The 13,085-nt window shown below is 49.7% G+C and overlaps 2 protein-coding genes across 3 annotated transcripts in view; one reads left to right on the forward strand and one right to left on the reverse strand.

Moving 5' to 3' along the window:
- Nucleotides 1-13,085, reverse strand: part of mrpl22 (mitochondrial ribosomal protein L22) — a 76,548-nt gene that overhangs the window by 41,810 nt on the left and 21,653 nt on the right. The window lies entirely within an intron of this gene.
- The window catches only part of LOC125981966 (polypeptide N-acetylgalactosaminyltransferase 10-like), a 52,914-nt gene that overhangs the window by 23,638 nt on the left and 16,191 nt on the right, over nt 1-13,085 (forward strand). The window contains exons 19-20 of one of the 2 annotated variants that reach the window (XR_011088272.1): nt 63-165; nt 2,471-3,979. The gene's annotated coding sequence lies outside the window, so the exon portion shown is untranslated. Of the gene's footprint in view, nt 1-62; nt 166-2,470; nt 3,980-13,085 lie in introns of those variants that run through there. The other variant, XR_011088271.1, reaches the window with a different exon arrangement.

Here is a 13,085-nt window from a genome sequence, read left to right on the forward strand (position 1 = left end):
ACTTATATGCATGTATGCTTATGAGAGCTCTTCCACTGAGATGTCTTCTGACCCCCCCGTAGGATGACATCATTGATTGCCGGTGCAGATTGGATGTGGAACCCGAAGGCTGGGCAGAGACAGAGAGTCTTGTGATCGTTTGCGCTCGCTCGGCGTCTTCCCACGGTAAGATGAATCCAAGTTCCATTACAAGCCAAACGTTGATTTTGACTGGTGTATGCGGCCCGAGGTGTCCCTAAGTCTTTGTGTCGGTCCAGTCCAGTCCCAGAGAGTCTCGTTATCGCTGGCGTTCAGTCAGCCCAGGTTGGCGTGAGACGGAATAGATTGCCTATTAGCCTGCCGCTTTCACCAAGGAAAAAAAAAAAGCCAACAACTAACAAGCGGCACAATCACGCACGCACGCGCGCGCTCATGGCGAGCAAACGTCCAACTTGTTTTAATGAGCCTTTGAAAAAATGGAACACCATTGATTGTCTTTTGAACATCTCGTCAAAATAAGCAAAGGCTGCCTCGTCCGCGTTTGTGATTAAGAAAGGACCACTTGGAGCATGTCACATGATTTGATTACGTGCAAGGCAATGTCGCTTTTAGTGTTGGACACAAAATATGAGCTCATGTTCAGAAAGTGGACGTTCCAGTTTGTGCTGCTCAGCCTGACATTTTTATTTCATTGACTTCAATGTCCAACTTATTTTGCTCATTTGTTAAGATGTTGCCCCGTACACGTTTTGATCTATTTGAAAAAGGATTCCATTCCTAGGAATGAATCATTTGTTTGTGGTCAACTATTGATGGGCGAGCGATTGGCTTCAGCTCACCAGCGACCTTAATGAGCGCTAGAGAAAATGTCCAGGGTGGACTCGGTCGGCTTCGCTGGGCAAAATTCAGCTCCGGTCCGGCTCCACCCCAATGAGGACCGACCGGCGGGCGGGCGGGCGGGCGCTATGGAAAATGAATGTATGAGATGGAATCAATTGCACCATGCCAGTGTAACATGGCAAGTAACTAAGTACACGTCCACTGACTTGAGTATTGTTGAAATGTGTACTGCTCCGTTTCCAATGTAACTACTGACGGGTCAAATCAGCCCCGGATCTGGTTTTGCCCTTTGTCTACAACGCGTATTCTTCCATTTTGGGACAAAGCCATATAGGGTGGCTCCTTACGTTGGCCTTTGGCTTAAATGTGTCTTTTTACAAGCGCTCGTCATGCATCCGCTCGAGTAAAAGGTAACCGGGTCTCCCTTGACAAACGCGCCGTCGTGACGTGAGGAGAATCAACAGAATGTGGAGGGAGAGCCGAGCCGAGCCGAGCCGAGAAGAGCAGGGCCGAACCGAGCCGAGCAGAGCAGGGCCGAACCGAGCCGAGCCGAGCCCTCACTGTAAACGCCGTCAAGTTTGCTCAGCGGCAACAGCCTTGATTGAATTGGATAATTAACCTTCTCTCGCGCTGCTTTTGTTGTGGCTTCTTTAAATCTTTTTTAATTGAATCTCGCACTCGGCAGCTTATTTGCTCATTAAAGCGCGGGACGCCATCGTCGCTGACATTTTTATTTTGACATTTTCACGGCGGGAGATTAACATTTGCGTAGATTTCAATCTGTCGGATTCCCGCTAATTGCGTCCTCCGACGAGGGCGCCGCTTGTTCTAATTGCCAAAGCGTGCGGATGCGAGCGAGCGAGCGAGCTAGCGGGCGGGGCGGAATTGATAGGCCGGCCAAACACGACTCGCAAAAAAAAACAAGCCCACTCGGTTGTCTGAGTTCAAATTCCAGCCCTACCTACTATTTGCATGCAAGCCTTGCAGAGTTGACATCCTTGAGCACAAAAGGCAGAACATTTGAAAAAGAGGGATTAGTCAGCGTTTATGTGGAGTTCTTCACGTAGCCTCAAGCTCACGCTTATGACAGCCGTCTGCGATTCGTCACACGCTACGGACCGTCTCGCCTAATAAATCAAGGGACAAGCAAGTGCAATATTAGCGTCGGGATTTAAGAGGTGGGAGGACGCGGGTGGGGGAGATCGATCATAAAGTGCGCCTCTGACCCGCCGCCGTGCCAGGCCTAATTTCCTGTCCGCATTTCCCCGGGTGTTTAATAATGCACCTCAAGCGGACGACCAGGACAAACGAAATCGCCTCCCGAGTGCAAAGGAAAATATGTCCGTGTGTGAGTGTGCATATTTGCGTGTGTAAATGTGTCCGTGTCCGTGTGTGTGTGTGTGTATGAGATCGCGCCATGTGAAAAATGCTTCCCCAAACAGATCAGTAATTCCAGAAGGCACACTTGGAGCCTCACAGGACTTTATCATTTCAATTCTAAACAGGCTTTGCTGACTTTCCCGAGAGGTCTTCTGACATTGCTCGGAATATATTAAGCAAGTTTTCAAGGATTAAATCCGCAAATAGTGGAACATCCAACAACATTTTTCTCTTTTTTTTTTCTTTTCTTTTTTACATGACACTGTTGTAGGCAGTACAGTGACCTCGTGGTGCCTTCCAATCTTGGAAAACAAGTCGCTGGGCATCGCTATCTTCTTTTGGCTGTGTATGGAAAACAACAGGTCAGTTTTACCGCTCCATTTTCTGGTCCAAAGTCCCCGACTGCCAACCTCGGCCTTCTCCGGCCGAGCGTGATGCTCGGAATTTCCCCAGACTCTCTTGAAGATAATTAGATCAAGTCCATAAAGAGCCGGCCGGTGAAATTCAGTCAGCACTGCAAAATGCCACTGTTTAAAATGCAAATGCGTAAAAACAGAAAACAATCTTCTCCCATGGTTGGCTTTCGAAATGATGCACCATGAAAACAGAATCGGTGGATTTGAGGCGAAATTAGCATAAGGATCAAGCCACGGTTAAAGTTGGATGAGACTCGACGATCTTTTTTTTTTGTTGTTCCTTCCTTTCCTTTTATTTTCCCAATGACAAAGCAGGTGGTAAAGTGGATGTCCACCTCACCGCTGTGCGTGTACATATATTCCCTTTTTATATTCAAAACAAGAATTCTTCATGATATATAGAATTCAAAGTCCATCAAGGAAATAGTATGGTACCTAGATCAGAACCTTGTGGTACACCACCATAAATATCACTCACCATCAGTATTTATTTTAATCTGTCGTCTCATTGTAGCTGAAATATGCCTTTTTTTTTTCCCTAAATGATGTCTGCACATGCATTCAAATGAAAACGGAGCCGCACTGCTCTGCTCTGCTCTGCTCTGCTGAGCTCAATCACTGCAGGATGATCGAATTTGTGATCTTTGCCTCCCGTTTGAAAGATCATCTCTTACCGGAAAGACAGTTATGAATTTCTGCAAACGTGCCAGATAAGACATAGCAAAGACATAAATAGGATTTCTTGCCCTCCAGAATTATTGGCAAAGATGAGCCCTGAAAAAAAGTAATGAGCTTATCTTCACCGAGGCCACCAATAATACTGGAGGGCACTGTTAAAAAAAAAGAAAAAGTGATAACATGTGAATTGAAACTGCTTTTTCGCAGATATTATTTAGTTGTACCGGCAAGGTCCTCTCTCCTCCCACCACCAGGCAGAAAGTGCAGGTGACCTTTTTGGATTTTTTGCCCACTCAAGGACGACATACACTGTTTTTCGCGAGTACTGAGATGGCTAAAGTGTGTCGAACGCAGGTAGCGAGCTGCGAAGCCGAGAATAAAAATGCTGCTTCTTTTTCAAACTCGCCGAGGGTTGTTGTGTCGGAGCTCGGAGATGACGGCCATAACCTCCGGGTGGCTTTCACACTGATGACCCGACACACTTAGCAGCGTGCCGCCGAGGTGTGCGCTGGCCAGGCGGGCGGGTGGGACTAAATGAATCACATAGTCACATTTTTTTTTACTACGTACCAGGCTTGTGCCTCCAATCCAATATTTTCGCTGGCTTTCAATGGCTAACAAATCGATTCTGTTTTCAATATCTTCTTTGATATGTTCCAAAGATAGATTGTCATTGCTACCAAGCTGCCTGGCTGCCTGGCTGCCTGCCTGCCTGCCTGCCTGCCTGCCTGCCTGCCTGCCTGCCTGCCTGCCTGCCCGCCCGCCCGAACGCCCGCCCGAACGCCCGCCCGACCGCCCGCCCGCCCGCCCTTGAGCAACGGAGCGAAAATTGAAACATTCCCCGTCGAGGACACCGATAATCTTTGTTTTACAGACCGAATTTTTCTTGATAGCCCAACAAAGGAACGGAGCGTTAATTGAACGCGACGTGCCTGGGCCTAATGACCTGGAGCGCAATGCCACAAAAAGAGCCACGCTCTGGCTCTTTCCCCCCTTTCTTCTTGGTGAACATTGTTTCACTCCCCCGAGGGAGGGAGGGAGGGAGGGAGAGCGAGCTGTTCAAGTATAATAATATGCCTTTACTCGCCACTTGAAATTTCTTTGTCCAGCTCCCCTTTATGGTTGCGGCGTAACAGTGTTGACAATAATAACCTCAGCCAAAGACAGTTGAAATGGCGCGCTTGGTAAGAATGAGTCGCACTGACGAGAAAATGAAACCATTTTTTGGGGTGGGGGGTGAAGGGGGCGCCATATGGCTTGGGTCAATTTCATCCAAAGCTAGCAAGGCTGAAGAATTCTTATCTAAGTCTGGAAACAGAGACGTCTTTTCTTCTGCTCTCAACAATGTTCCATTTCATTTCATTTCTGGGAGCCCGATTCATCAGACAATCGTTTTTACACAGGAGCGACACCATCACCTTGATTGCGCCGCAAATGTGTCTGACAAAGAAAAAAAAAAGCCAACAAGGCCGTTTGCGCTCGAATGTGACACGATTGCGTTTCAATTTTGCCGTAATGATTCTCCCCTGCACTCAGACACAGCGGGGAAATCCATCAACTTAGATTGGCTGCGTTTGACTGCTTTTACTCTCTCGGAGCTTTTGAAAAGACGTGTGACCGTCGTCCGTCTCTGAAAGCCAAAGTCAACGACGAAGCCACTTTGTGTGGAAAAACACCGAGCTGTAAGTTTAGGAGGATGACGACCACACGGCCGCACACACACCTCACCGTTATTTCCCTGAACTGATTCTTTTTTTCTTCCCGCTGTCCTTCACCGCACTCATCATTAGCCAAGACCGGCCAGACATCAGTAAAGTCTATTCCACCCCAAGCCCACCGGAATCCTTTTAGCCTCGCTGGCTGGCTCGCTCTTTTTTTTTTTTTTTGCCTTCGCCTAACTAAAGCGTCATCATTAGCCAAGGCCGAGGCCGACATCAGAAGCAAGGCTTCGTTAAGACAGGAGATTGACTTTTTTTTTTTTTGCATCCGCTTCTTTTTTGAAAGTGCCATCGGATCCAGCCCAAAAAGTGGAGGTCTAATCTGTAAAGGTCAAGCGTATAGCTTTCAAGTCAAGGTTCCTACCTGGCCGTGCTTTTCCTCAGCTGAGGACTAATGACCAGTTTTCCAGACAAATTAACCTCTCATCACTCCTCCTTGGACCCTTTTAGTAACTCAACATTTGCTAGCGATGGCTGGAAAAATGGTGTTTGATAACAGCCCTCAAATGAAGTTATCCTTAATATAGTTATAATAGTTATAGTGATTGAAGTTATCCGGTTGTCCAGTTGCGGGCGGCATCCATTTTGTTTTTTTAGACGTGACATTTCAGAACAATCGTAATATCGATCACAGGTGAATGTCAAATGTGGGCACATTTTTTCCTTCGGAGGGGTTTTTATCAGATCAGGTCCCGAAAGGTATTTTATCAGAGAATGCCATAAACGTAGCCTAAGTGAAAATAAGGGTTTCAAAAAGAGAGTCACGCGGTCACTCCGCAATGTTGTGCGTCTTGGTGTTTGTTGCGTGTGTCCAGTCTGTCCACTTCCTCACCCTTTTCATTCTTTGATATCGTTTGAAAGTCCGCTTTCACTTGACATTTCAAATGCATCCAATCGACTGCGCCCACCTTTTAGAGGAGAACAACACGGAAGCCCTTACAGACAGCCACTCGTGAGTGAAGAGCACAAGCTGAGTGCTTCGAATGCTTTATAATCTTTATTGAACACGTTTTGGGGGACTTCAATCTGCCCCCCCCAGCTTGTAGCTAGCCTATGATTTGAACGGGCGAAGCTTGTGGCCATACTTTCTCGCCAACGCTAAAAGACACCAAGAGTTGTCCTGTCACATTGATACTAAACGTACGCTAACGCTAGCATTTTGCTTACTGCCGCTTGCTTAAAAAAGAAAATACGTCCCCCAAGTTGTCAAGTTTATCGAATGTTTGTGGCTTGTCTAAAAGACGAGGGCGGGCGCGGCTTGAACAGCGCTAACTTGGGAGTGTCATCTGAGCTACTTTCTATATTCAAAGCGGGCTCCTCATTAGCGTCGCCTGGTCTCTCCGTGCAGCTTAATGAGCTTGTTTTGAGAACCAAACGACGAGCAAACTTCCAACTTCCACTTTTGCTCCCGACGTGAATCGAGCGAGGGGAAAAAGTTGAGAGCGAGTCCGCTTCTTCACTCGTGGCGGCAGCGGCGGCTAATGAGCTTGATTCAAAGTGCGAGAGACGGCGTGGATGTTGGGGGAATTGGACTTTTTTCGTTTCTTCTTTCCGAGATGGAAAAGTGAGGGGGGGAATCGATGAGACACACTGCAGAAGAAGTCAAAAAAGCCAACGTAATATTAATCAGCTAAAAAGTCAAACAAACTCACCAACTTCCCTTAATGAATGAACCTTTTTTCACCACCTAATTCCATATTTGTCATCTCGAGCACGCCATTGAAACGGGCACTTGGTGGATTTTTATGATGGGAACTCTTAAGTGGTGTCCTGCGGCGGGCGGCTGCTGGAAAATCTTCCCGCCGCGCACGCAAAAGCCAGAGCGCCGAGTTTGCGAGCGGTCGAGGGATGGCCCGTGGTTTTGCGCCGACAAACGAGGAACGGCGGGATTGTCGGGGAGGGGGAAATGCAATTAAGATGGGAGAGCGGATTAGGGCCGCCGCCACTGATACGGCCGATAAGAGACTGGCACGAGGTGGCGTTATGGAAAAGAAATGACAAGGGCCCGTGATGAAGTGTCACGCTCAGCGCTTTTACGCCATAGGAAACTCACATTGAGGGGGAACAACAGATGGGAGAAGAAAAAGCCAAAGAACTCGCTCGGGATGGGACGCTTTTTCCAAACATCAAGCGGACCAGGTGCCACGGCTGCAATTAGGAGCCGGCTTGTTGGGCGTAGAAAAGAAACGCTGACAAAGCGCCACGAGCTTTTGTGGCCCTGGCTGACGCAGGCGCGCAGGCAGGCAGGCAGCCAGGCAGCCAGGCAGACAGGCAGGCAGGCACGCAGGCAGGCAGGCAGGCAGGCACGCAGGCAGGCAGGCAGGCAGGCAGGCACGCGGCCCGTTGAACTTTCCCAAGCGTGTTTGTGTAGCTCACACTTGGGCCTGCGGTGCCCATGTATATTTCATGCTTTGTTGGCGCTTGCGGCATGTCGGGCGGGCTCTGGCAGCCGTCAAACATTTCCATATCAAGGGACCTTGGCCCTTCTACTTGCAGCAGCAGGTATAGTGCGGCTTTCTCCGTCTGTCTCCTTCCCTTCCCACTAACACACGCAACAAACGTTTTGCTCTAATCCTGCTCGTTCTAATCCTGTTAAAAGCCCCTTTTGTTTTTGCCCTCTTTTTTCCTCTCTCTCTCTCTCTCCAACACGAGAAGAGGCAGAGCGAACAAAGGATAGGTGGGACTTGATAAACCAAAGCTCAAATGAGGAAGCCTTAACGGAGGAGCAGCAAAGGATCTTGCTGTTTATGACCTGCTTTGGGTCAGATTCCGTATTCTTGAAAGTCTTTTTAATGGGCTCACAAACACGTCAACCTACCAAAAGGTCTTTTCTCAAGCAAGGCCCGTCGGTGGATTCAATGAAAGAGCGCTAACACAAAGGGGCGTAGCCGGCCGGGCCAATGGAAATGAGCATATACGACGTCCTGCTCATTTGAAAAATGAAACAAAAATGCGGCACTCTGCTGCTCTTTCGAAGCCATCAGACCCAAATGTTGCTTTTCCCTCCTGCTTCATATCACACGACGCTTCCAGATATGCGGCAACACTCCAACGTTGAGAAAGACACGCCCGGCCCGACGAGGGTGGGAAATAATTCAATTGCGGCTGCACTTCCTGTGGCCATTATTTGCCAAGCGTCTCCTTTCTTCATTCCACCGGGTTGCTCCCGCGGGCATGGCCGGCCGGGCCATGGCTGGCCGGGCCATGGCTGGCCGGGCCATGGCTGGCCGGGCCATGGCTAACCCAACACCCCCCCCCCCCCCCCCCCCTCGCGGTTGGCACGATCTGATGGTTTGGGTGGAGGACGGCGGGCGCTCGCCGCAGGGTAAAAACGCAACCGCGGGAAGCAGCTTTTCCCACACGCTGGCCCGGCTTGTCCTTTTTCTCTGCATTTCTCTCCCTATCTGGCGTCATTGGAACAAACACCCGTGATCTCCGAGAGAGACGGCTGGCGATGCCGTGACATGCCCTCAGCTCTGTCAGATCTTTCCATCTCCTCCACTTTGGCATTAGAGATCATCTTTCGACCTTGAAGATGATCACAAGCGCAACCTAAACTCAAATCATGATGTGTTCGCATGAAGCTAATGGACTTGCAGTTTGAGTGGTGAATTTGCGTTTTTCGATCTCATGAGATTGAGTTTCACATTTGTCACATTCTGTCTTTTATGTAATTCCCTTCTCTTTGACAGTCAACCAGAATAAGCATTGATCTTTAAACTTGTCATTCTACCATGACAACGATGGCTGCCTGCAGGCCTGCCTGCCTGCCTGAAAAAAAAAGGAAAAAAAAAAAAGTCTCATCAAGTCGGACAATCAGCAATGTGACATGAGATGGAAAGTTTTGCAAATGTGTCCAATTTGTCACCTCCCGCTCGCCTCCCGCTCGTGTCCCGCCATCCCGCCCGAGCGAGCGACATATTTAATCAAGCGCGAGCGACGGTCCGCTAATCAAAGCGGAGCAAACATCCAAGGAAATCAGCTGGAGCGACACATGCCGCGCGCGTGCCTATTTATATCTCGTCCATACTGTGAATGTTTGTGGATGCAGTTTCCATGGAAACGTAAGGCGTGAGCGCTGCGAGAAAGGCTTAGCGAGTGTCCGTAATTGCAATCTGTTTTCGCTGCTCCGGTTGAAGAGAGAAAGAGAAATGTGCAAGAATGACAACCAAAAGCGAACTCAATGAGAAGACTTGTCGCGACGGCTTGCTTTGACCCAAACGTCACATTTCACGTAGGATTTCGATGATCGATATTAAGGTTGAGGTGGGGTGGCCGCTATTTGCATACAGTTGACGTTGCTTCATATGAATCCACAGATGCATGGCGGTCGGTGTCGAGCCACATTTCGTTTCAATTGACCGATGCTGCTTTTCCTGGAAGCAAAAAGTCATCCATAACCTCCCGGCAGCTTTTGGCTCGGGGTAATCGTTTCCTGCCCACCATTTTGTGCGAAGGTCAGAACAGCTTGACTTCCTGCTGTAACCCGGCCCCCCTCCTCGTCTCGCTATGAATAATAAAATGACATTAATGAAGTGCGAGCGAGCGAGCGAGCGTGTGCCTGCGCGCGTGCGTGCGTGCGTGCGTGCGTGCGTGCGTGCGCTGGGTTCCGTCGCCTTGGCACGATGGGCGCGCAAATAAATAATGAACGAATAATGTCAGCCGCATCAGCCAGACAAGTTGACCTTAAAGTGTCACGTTGGCATAGTTGTCGCTGTCCTGATATACGTATTTTGGTATCATTGGGAAAAAAGAAATCTCACACAAACAACCAAGCCTGTTTGTGCCCCGCATTGCGCATGAAAATATCAAAATAGCAAATAAAAACGCGTCCCCCTTGAGAAAATGTCAGAGAGCATCTGTGCCAGCGCTTTGGTTTGTTTGCCTTTTGCTAATGAATTTGCCAGAAGGACGCGAGAACGAGACAACACACCCAGTGTTGATCTTCTGAGTAAATGCGCCACGTGGCGGATTATTATTCCGAGCATTAGCGGCTTTGAGTCAACGTGGCCGCCGAGTCAATAGATGAGGACAGAGCGGGAGAGAGAGGCAAAGGAGGCGGGCGGGCGGGCGGGCGGGCGGGATGAATGGCTGGCTGCCGAGGATTATCAGCATTCTGTCACCCTGAGATGCACGGATGATGCCGTGCCACCATGGGCAGGGAAACAAACGCCCTCGTGTCCGTCAACGAAGGAAAGATGGTGGCTGTCCGGGTGCTGAAGGCAAAACCAACCAGTGACGGACGGACGGCTAAGTGAGACTAGCACGCTGAAAGAAGTGACTAGCTGTGCAGCTAGGCCTCCACGGAAAGTAGTTGTGGTGAATTCGGCTTGTCAAAATTGCCTCCACGCTAATCTGCCGGGCTCCAGGGAAAAAGCGCCACCGTCGTCGCACCTCACGGACGTCTGCCGCTAAAACGGAGGGAAAAATTCCACTTCACAATAATCACAGGGGTCCCATCAAGTCCATGACGCCATTCACAGCAAGTGTCTGTCACCGGCGCAGTGGGCAATTTTCTTCTCCCGCAACCTATTTGGCAGCGAGCGAGCGAGGCGGGGCAAATTGGTGGCGAGCAAAAGGGAAATTTCCCAGGAGGGCCGGGGCGACATATTGTCAAACGCTGCCACATTGGAACGTATCCAACCGATTGTCACTTAGCGGAGAGACAATTTCAGAACAATAGCGCCGTGGTTCGGGCGGACAAATGGAAAAATCGGCGGGGGGCTCCGACACTGACGTGTAATGTGTGACATTAGACGGCGAGGGATGAAGCAGAGGTAACTCAGAGGAACGCAAGCTAAAATGGACGCGGCAATCTGTTGAGTTGCCTTCCTTTCCTTCAACGAAAGGGGCACATTGGTGTCGGTGAGGCCGGCGAGCCCTTTCCTTCAACATGCCCCGAGCGAGCGAGCGAGCGTTGCGCCTTCAGCGAACAAATTTTGCCCCACCAAATGTGCAATTGGTGCCGGTGAGGCCGGCGAGCCGCTTTTACCCAGACGGCTGCTGGCGGGAAGCCAGACGGCGCCAGCCATTCATTTGCCTTTAACGAGAGCCGACTAATTCGTGCGCGGAAAGAGCCAAACTGGCAGTCGAAGGCAACGTTAGGACGGCACGCCGCCACCAGTTGGAGACATTAAAAGGCTTAAAGCCATCAAAGCTGTGAAGCAAAGTGGCTTTTCTTTAATGTTCCTTTGCTCATTTGGGCTGGAGAGTTTACAAATGGACACGTCAAAGTGTTTTGGCCCCAGAAAAAAAACTAAAGATGGGAAGAATGGTGATGCTTTTTCAGACCACATATCAAAACAGCAAGTACAGCGCTTGGGAAAAGAAAAAGATGTCACTCTTGAGTGATTTTCAGGACAGCAAAAGGTTAAATGGCCTCCGTCGGCGCTGCAAATGAGAAAACGGACGCCCGCGGCGGCAGCCGATGAGAAAAGTTTGCCGCTCCCGGCAGCCATTTCCAGGGTCACAATTTGTCATTTAATTAGCCGGCACAATAGCGGCTGTGGACATTGAGCGTGGGCTTTGTGCGTTGGTTGGCCTGGCCTGGGCTGGCCTGGGCTGGCCTGGCCTGGCCTGGCCTGGCCTGGCCTGGCCTGGCCTGGCCTGGCCTGGCGTAATCAGGCCTGTCCTGGCCTGGCCTGGCCTGGCCTGGCCTGGCCTGGCCTGGCCTGGCCTCGCTGCCGTCATCCATCAGGAAAACACGCCAGCGCTGATTTGGTGCCCATCCATATTCATCTTTCTGCAGACAAAATGATCAATCGAGCACTTTCTCACATTGCTTTTTGTTGCTGTATGGAGAGAGGACAACCAAAGTGAATAGAAAAAGCCTACACCCCCCTGTTTGAATGGCAAACCTTTGTGGTCGAAAAGAATGACATTCATTTCCAAAATTCCAATCATTGCTTTCCAACCGCAAAACTTTGATCTCTTATCTTAAAATTTGATTTTAAAATTATAACCGGGTCGACAACATGTGACGTGACAAATTTGGTGACCGTAGCTTCAAAGTTTCCCTTCTTTTGCTTCTCCTTCTTCTTCTTCTTCTTCCTCAAACTTGAAGCACTTATCAATAATGAGATCTTTTATCTGGAGCCCGCCAAAAAAAATCCTCCCAAGCTAATCTCTTTTCCATATCGTGTCTTTTAGTTTCTGTGTGTTTTGGCTGATACTGCCAGGCGATTACTTTTAATCAGATGTAGCTGGCAGGCTGGCTCATTTGCATTCACCTCTGCCGCTAAAAGGCGAGGCCTCGTCCTTTCCTTTGCCGTGGTTCGACGGGACGCAAATTTATGACGCACGCTCTCCGGTCGCAATCCGGCCTTTTCCGACCAGACTAAGATGGAGGGCCATTAGCTGGGCAAACTAAGGTACCAAATTTGTCTGATTTGATTTGATTTTTTTCCATTAAAAATGGGGGGGGGGAACCCTCAGGTTGCACCGATACGGCTGATACGCAAATGGGCTCATTCCGACCCCCGGTACATCGTTTTGCTCATTTGAAATTCTTCCCTTATTGAACAATTTAACAGTTGCTTGTTCTTTTACTCTGGCTTCTCCGCTCGCGGATGTTTTAGCTAAGCACATCCATTATAAACGAGAGCTAATCGTCGCGTATGAAAATAATAAGCCGTGTCCTTACGAGCGGGAGAAGTGGGCCTCGCCGACGCTAACGGACGTCGCGGCCGGGCCATCCGCAAATGGCCGCGCGCCGCTGTCCTCATTAGCATTCGTCTCGGGGCGGCCAGGAGACGTAGAAGCTAATCAAAAGACGAGCGGCCGGGCAAATTGCAGTCGAGGCGAGTCGGGCAAATGAGACGATAACGAGTCCTTTGTCCGCCGAGCCGGAAGCGTCGGGGACATCTGCCGTGCGCTTGTTGGTCAAAACCAACGTGGCGTCGGGGGACATTTGGCGTGCGCTTGTCGGTCAAAACCAATGTGGCGTCGGGGACATCCAGTTGTTGGTAAAAAGCCAATGCGGACGTCATAGCCGCTGATTCCTCAATTTGGATTTGAAATGCCCTCTTTCCATCTACGAGCCTGAAAGACAAGATTGTCACCGAAACGGCCAAGT

This window comes from Syngnathus scovelli, chromosome 15, assembly GCF_024217435.2.
Source record: "Syngnathus scovelli strain Florida chromosome 15, RoL_Ssco_1.2, whole genome shotgun sequence".
In the NCBI taxonomy this organism is placed as follows: domain Eukaryota; kingdom Metazoa; phylum Chordata; class Actinopteri; order Syngnathiformes; family Syngnathidae; genus Syngnathus; species Syngnathus scovelli.